The following is a 6,000-nucleotide window of genomic DNA, read 5'->3' on the forward strand; positions in this document are numbered from 1 at the left end:
TGAGTCAGGGCTATTTTCTGGCTACTTAATGAGTTAACTTGCTTAACACATACGTCGCTCGCAAATAGGAGTTCAAGTCTGCACTAATCCTCATGTTTATCTTTCCTCTCTTTTAGCAATAAAATCCTCGATCTTTTATTTCCATAAAGATCTTTGCTTTCACTCTAAAGGACTGGAAGTGGAAGAGGCTGTTGGTAAACGATAGAACTTTTCCAGTAAAATAATAATAATAATAACAATAATAATGATGATGATAATGATAATGATAATAATAATAATGATAATAATAATAACAATAATGATAATAATAATAACAATGATAATAATAATATAATAATAATATAATATGATAATAATAATAATAATAATAATAACAATAATAGTAATAACAATAGTAATAGTAGTAATAGTATAGTAGTAGTAGTAGTAGTAAAATAAATAATAATAATAATAATAATAATAATAATAAATAATAGTAATAACAACAACAACAATAGTAATAATAACAATAACAATAATAACATTAACAATAATGATAATAATAATAAAAATATAAAATAATAACAATGATAATAAAATATCAATAATAATAATGATAAAAAACATTATCAATAACAATGATGAAAAACATCATTAATAATGATAACCCTAATAATAATAAACAACAATAATAACAAAAAGAAGAACAATTATAATCATGATAAAAAGTGGAGAATCGCCGAGGTAATGCATTAACATGTAAGGACGCAGACTACCATGAAGAGGGGGGGCGGGGGGACTACGTCATCACCTCAACCGCCAACATCCAGGAGGCTGAAACTTTATATACCTTGCAATCTCCCCCACCTCCTCCCCTTCCACCTCCTCCTGGACTTCTCTTTTACTCTAAGTATCATCTTCGTCTGTTAGAGGATGTGAACCAACAGTTAGGCAGATTGAGACATTTTGTGCTTCCCGTCTTGGTCTGTGTTTACGTGACTTTCCCCCCTGTGAGATCTTATCATTCGCAGGTCTAAAATACCTCGTCTTAACGTCATGCCTCTTCGCGTCACAGATGTTGAGGGTAAAAGGACACCCTAAGACGGAATGTTCTTCGAACTGCCAAGGATTATACGAACTCTCCCTTCCGAGTTCCGCTTAAGAGATAAAAAAATGACGTTGGGGAATAAATCAGCGTCGGGCGTGCCAAATGCGTAACATTCTTCTCATCGGAATCAATGACCATTTCCGAGATCTATTGTCACTTTCAGTAGCCATGACAGCTGGGAGGAGTCCTCAAACCCCAAAGGTCACACACATAAATATACATAGACAGACAGACAGACAGACACACACACACACACACACACACACACACACACACACACACACACAATCTTGGTAAGATCCTGAAAATACAGACTCCACTTGTTCGCTTCGACGTCCTCGCCCTCCCCCGTCCAACTACCTCCCAAGAGGCCTACGAGAGCTCCGGTAACAGCCTCGCCTCGCCGAATGACCCCGCCGAAGATTTACGATCTTCCTGGCCAGCTCCAAAGCGCGATCACGCATGCGGGGCGGCCGAGGAATATCCGTGTGTGGGTAAACCTCGGAATGTCCTCTCGGTCGGATATTACCTTTTCGGCGCCGCGAACGTGTAAACTCTTCCTGGTGATAGGCCTATAGCTACTCATTCGAATTCGGTAATAAAAATAATGTCTACATCTAATAATGCAAACATTTTACCAAGTGTACTTACACATACATAAACACAACCACAAATCCATATATACACATCCACACACATTTTTTTTCAATTCCGATCCTTCAATTATCGAGTCCTTAACAAGTGGTCGTCTGGCCCGCCGGGATCTTCAACGCAATAAAATTTCTCTGGCAACTAAGTGCGAACTGTAATTTACTAATTGTCGACAAAGCGCCTGCAAGCCTCAAGCAACGGGATGATAGCAACAAGCAAGAGCGTGTGCGTTCCTCGGAGTCATCAATGAATATTCATTAACCGTCTCGAGGCACCGTGGAAGACGTCGGAAGGAGGAACGCACTAAATAAGGGGGGATAAATTGCCTCCCGCCATCTTGGGGATCCCAGATCTCCATCATCTCCAGACACGCGCTGGCCCCTTAATGCCTCGCCAGCACGGCTCTGCTAGGGCGCCCGGCGAACATACATCACGGAAAATATGTGTGTGTAGACAGCAAGGGAGAAGAGGAGAGGGAAGGAAAGAGGGGGGAAGAGAGATGGATAGAGAGAGAGAGAGAGAGAGAGAGAGAGAGAGAGAGAGAGAGAGAGAAGAGAGAGAGAGAGAGAGAGAGAGAGAGAGAGGGGGGGGGGGCAATCAAACAGCCAGACAGACAGGCATGAAGACCAACGAAGGAGATGAAGAAACAGGCAGAGAGGATGAAAGTGAGGCTATGGATACGGACAGAGAGCGAGAAAGAGATGGAGATGGATAATGAGAACGAGGAGGTGACCCAGAGAGAGAAGAGAGCGAGAGGAAATATCTCGACCACGAGAACCTCCTACATCACGACCACTCGCCCATCGCCCCCGCCTAACTTCTACGAAACCTCTGGCCAAAATGGGCGTCAACTTGCTGCCACCTGTCACGTCCCATAGATTAGTCTGTCATAAACCCGCCTCAGAACCTGCCTGACGTCCCAGGCTGGCTTGGATGCTGACACTTGGTTTATCTCGTCAACGTCTTGCTTGTGAGCTGACGTTGATTGTCTTGTTCACTCCAAAGAGCGTCGAAAATTTAAGCCGACGCGCCCCTGCTTGACAAACACATTAAGTCTTTAAATCAAAATACATAATAATCCGTTATGCATGTAACTGTCGTAAATATGCAAATACACAACCCTTATTTAACTTTAAAGGTCCCTCTGGCTACTCTTCCACATTTCATATGAATATTATTACCCATGGGTTAGAAATTGGGATTAGATGAAACATTACTCGAATTAATGTTGATAAAATCTAACTGACAAAATGATGATGATGATGATAATGATAATAATGATGATGACGATGACGACGACGATGACGACGACGACGAAGACGACGACGACGACGATGACGATGACGGTGTGGTAGTAGTGATGGTGTGATAGTGATGATAGTGGTGGTGATAATGATGATGATGGTGGTAATAATGATGATGATGGTGGTAATAATGATGAATAAAGGGGTAATAAAATCACAATGATAATATTAATAGTGTTAATTAAACAGGTTCACTGATTCTGCTGGTGTAAACAAAATATAAGAGTGGAAGAGTGGGAGAGAGAGAGGGAGGAGGAGAGGGAGAGAGGAGAGAGAGAGAGAGAGAGAGAGAGAGAGAGAGAGAGAGAGAGAGAGAGAGAGAGAGAGAGAGAGAGAGAGAGAGAGATTCCCCTAGTAACGAATCGGTAAATGCGGTATCTGACCACCAAACAAGATCACCGGCCTGTCCTTGCCTAAGAAGCTCCGGTGAATGAAAGACTTGTTATTCATGCCAACGCTTGCCAAGCTGAGAACAAAACACCTATGGTTATCTCGGCCAGTGAGCAGCGCTGTATGTTCAGTGTGTGCGTGTATTTCCCCAACAACAAAAAAAAGAAAAGAAAAAAAAGAGAGAAAAAAAAAGTTCCGGTAGGGAAACTGGAAATGAAATTCTATCAACGTAGCTTGCTGGTTAAGTGTAGCTGACCATCACAGTCATCATTACAGCCGCCACTGCGTACTTCCGTCATTACTTAGCTCTCTGGACTGTGCAACTTCCAAAGCACTTTAAATTTTACCATTTCAACTGCAGCCATCAAACATCAGTGTTAAGCCACCATCTCTCTCTCTCTCTCTCTCTCTCTCTCTCTCTCTCTCTCTCTCTCTCTCTCCTTTCGCGCTCTCTCTCTCTCTCTCTCTTCCTCTCTCTCTCTCTCTCTCTCTCTCTCTCTCTCTCTCTCTCTCTCTCTCTCTCTCTCTCTCTCTCTCTCTCTCTCCTTCAACACACATGTTCTCCCTCGTGTTCCTTAGCCCCGCCCCCCGGGGACCACTACAGAACTCCACCCTGGTCACAAGTCTCTCTTCACTCTGGAAAACAATTACACGCCAACCGAGGCACCAACGGCCTACCTGTACCTCACAAATCCCAAGCCGTTTGTAAGACACACAAAGAACAATTGCCGAACTACTGAGCCGTGTATGGTCCTTCCTTTGAAAATCGGAATAAGACCTTCACAACTGAGTTCACCGAAGAACAGAAGTTTGATAACCGTTATCTCGAAGGGAATGCGCTCCCTGCCAAGTATTTGAATTGATGTTGATCTAGTATCCGTGCTCCTCATAACTACCAAAATTGGTATGTAATCAATTAAGAGTTCCGCACACAAATTATATACGGCTTCCCCACAAGAAGCCGAACTGAGGGAAAAACTGCTCGCTTGTATGACCCCTCTCAAAGACCACAGTTCAAGTCCAACAGCCCGTTTACAACATACACCACAGTACTCGACCGGGCGACCTCTAAGTCCCCCCCCACCGACCTTCCCACTCCAGCCACCTCCTCTCTCATCCACACAGGGCGGAGTCTCGAGTCACAGCACCACCTTTCAGGGCACGCCGCGGGCCCTTACTGATGCCCAGGGAGCGAGCGTCCATCACCGAGTGTGTGGCGAGTCGCGGCCGCAGAATGAATCACAAAACTCTCGGAAATCTGGCCAGAGATTAGGCGGAAAATTGCGAAAGGCGGTGGGTGGCGCGGGAGGTATGCAAATTGGGACACCGTTGGCATCCTGTTCTATGGAGCATGTAATTGAAATTAGCTACTCTCGTGCCTAATGCCCCTGGGCCTAATTCGGAGGAACAAGCCCACCTTTTCTCGGAGCTCTGATTCACTCACGCGAGTCCTCCCACATATCTGGGATGCTCCGTCACGAGGGAACGACTTCGCGTTGCCCGGGTTCTGGAGTCTTCCCGTGTCACAACCCCAATGTTTCTCCCCATATCTGCACTTATATAGTAATATAGTTTTATTAATGCCAGAGTGAGAATGGCAGGGCAAGAGGGCGGGGACGCATGGCAGGACAGTCTTGTGCCCGTGCCCAGGAAGGCTGCTGACCACATAACCCGAGCTACCCACCCACACCTCCTGCTGGCCACCATCCCCGCCTCTCACGTTACCCTACTTCCTGCAGGAACCAGTCCCTATGTCATTCATTTACCTGCCTCATTCCCCATTCGGTAACGTACCCGAGAAAGCCCTGTCGCCCTCCTCCAGTTCGTGCAGAAAGCAAACTAACGGAACGCATGGCGGACAAATTACAGTTCAAAATAACCTGCCTCTCGCAACTTCTTTTTGTTTGGCTGCATGATCGATGTGTCTGCGGAGAACAGGCAAAAACTAACATTCGACCAGATAATTCACCTCGGCTCAGAATCTCATTCGTGTCTTCGATTTTAGCAAGCACATTCTACCAAATGTTATTCTTATTTTCGCATCTGTTTCATTCCCTCCTCTTCTCGCATGGTTCTCGTGTTCTTGGGGCCAGGTGCTCGTGAGATCAATACGCGCATGTTCGGAAGTTCGATAGGTAACAATCATAGATCTGCAGGCAATCGATATCGCCCCCCTAATCCCCTACAGGAAGGACACCGGAGATCGGGCGAGTGGTTCCCCACTTCGAAATCTACTGCGCCCGGGATCTTCTCGAGACGTGCCGAGTAGCCACGGTCATCCAAGAACCCGGGGACACGGCCTTCGATGGATGAGTCATGAGGGAATTCCCGACTCGAATAGCTAGGCAGTAAACGTTGGACCAAACGCGGATTCGAAGCTGCAATGTTTATATCCCCTCTGGATTGCGCAAACGTTGTTTTAGCTGAATTTTCCTAAGATGTGTTACAAAAGTAGCTCGGGGACCGGACGAACTTCCTGGCCCAAACACAGTGGATTAATTATGTGCGTCACGTGCCCTTTTCCTCGTGAGCATAGTACCTCGAGTCATCATGACTCATGATTGACTC

General features: G+C 45.2%; 1 protein-coding gene across 14 annotated transcripts in view; it reads right to left on the reverse strand.

The window, feature by feature from the left end:
* LOC119581236 (neuron navigator 3-like) overlaps positions 1-6,000 on the reverse strand; it is a 160,283-nt gene that overhangs the window by 86,263 nt on the left and 68,020 nt on the right. The window lies entirely within an intron of this gene.

The sequence above is a fragment of the Penaeus monodon genome, chromosome 2 (assembly GCF_015228065.2).
Source record: "Penaeus monodon isolate SGIC_2016 chromosome 2, NSTDA_Pmon_1, whole genome shotgun sequence".
Classification (NCBI taxonomy): domain Eukaryota; kingdom Metazoa; phylum Arthropoda; class Malacostraca; order Decapoda; family Penaeidae; genus Penaeus; species Penaeus monodon.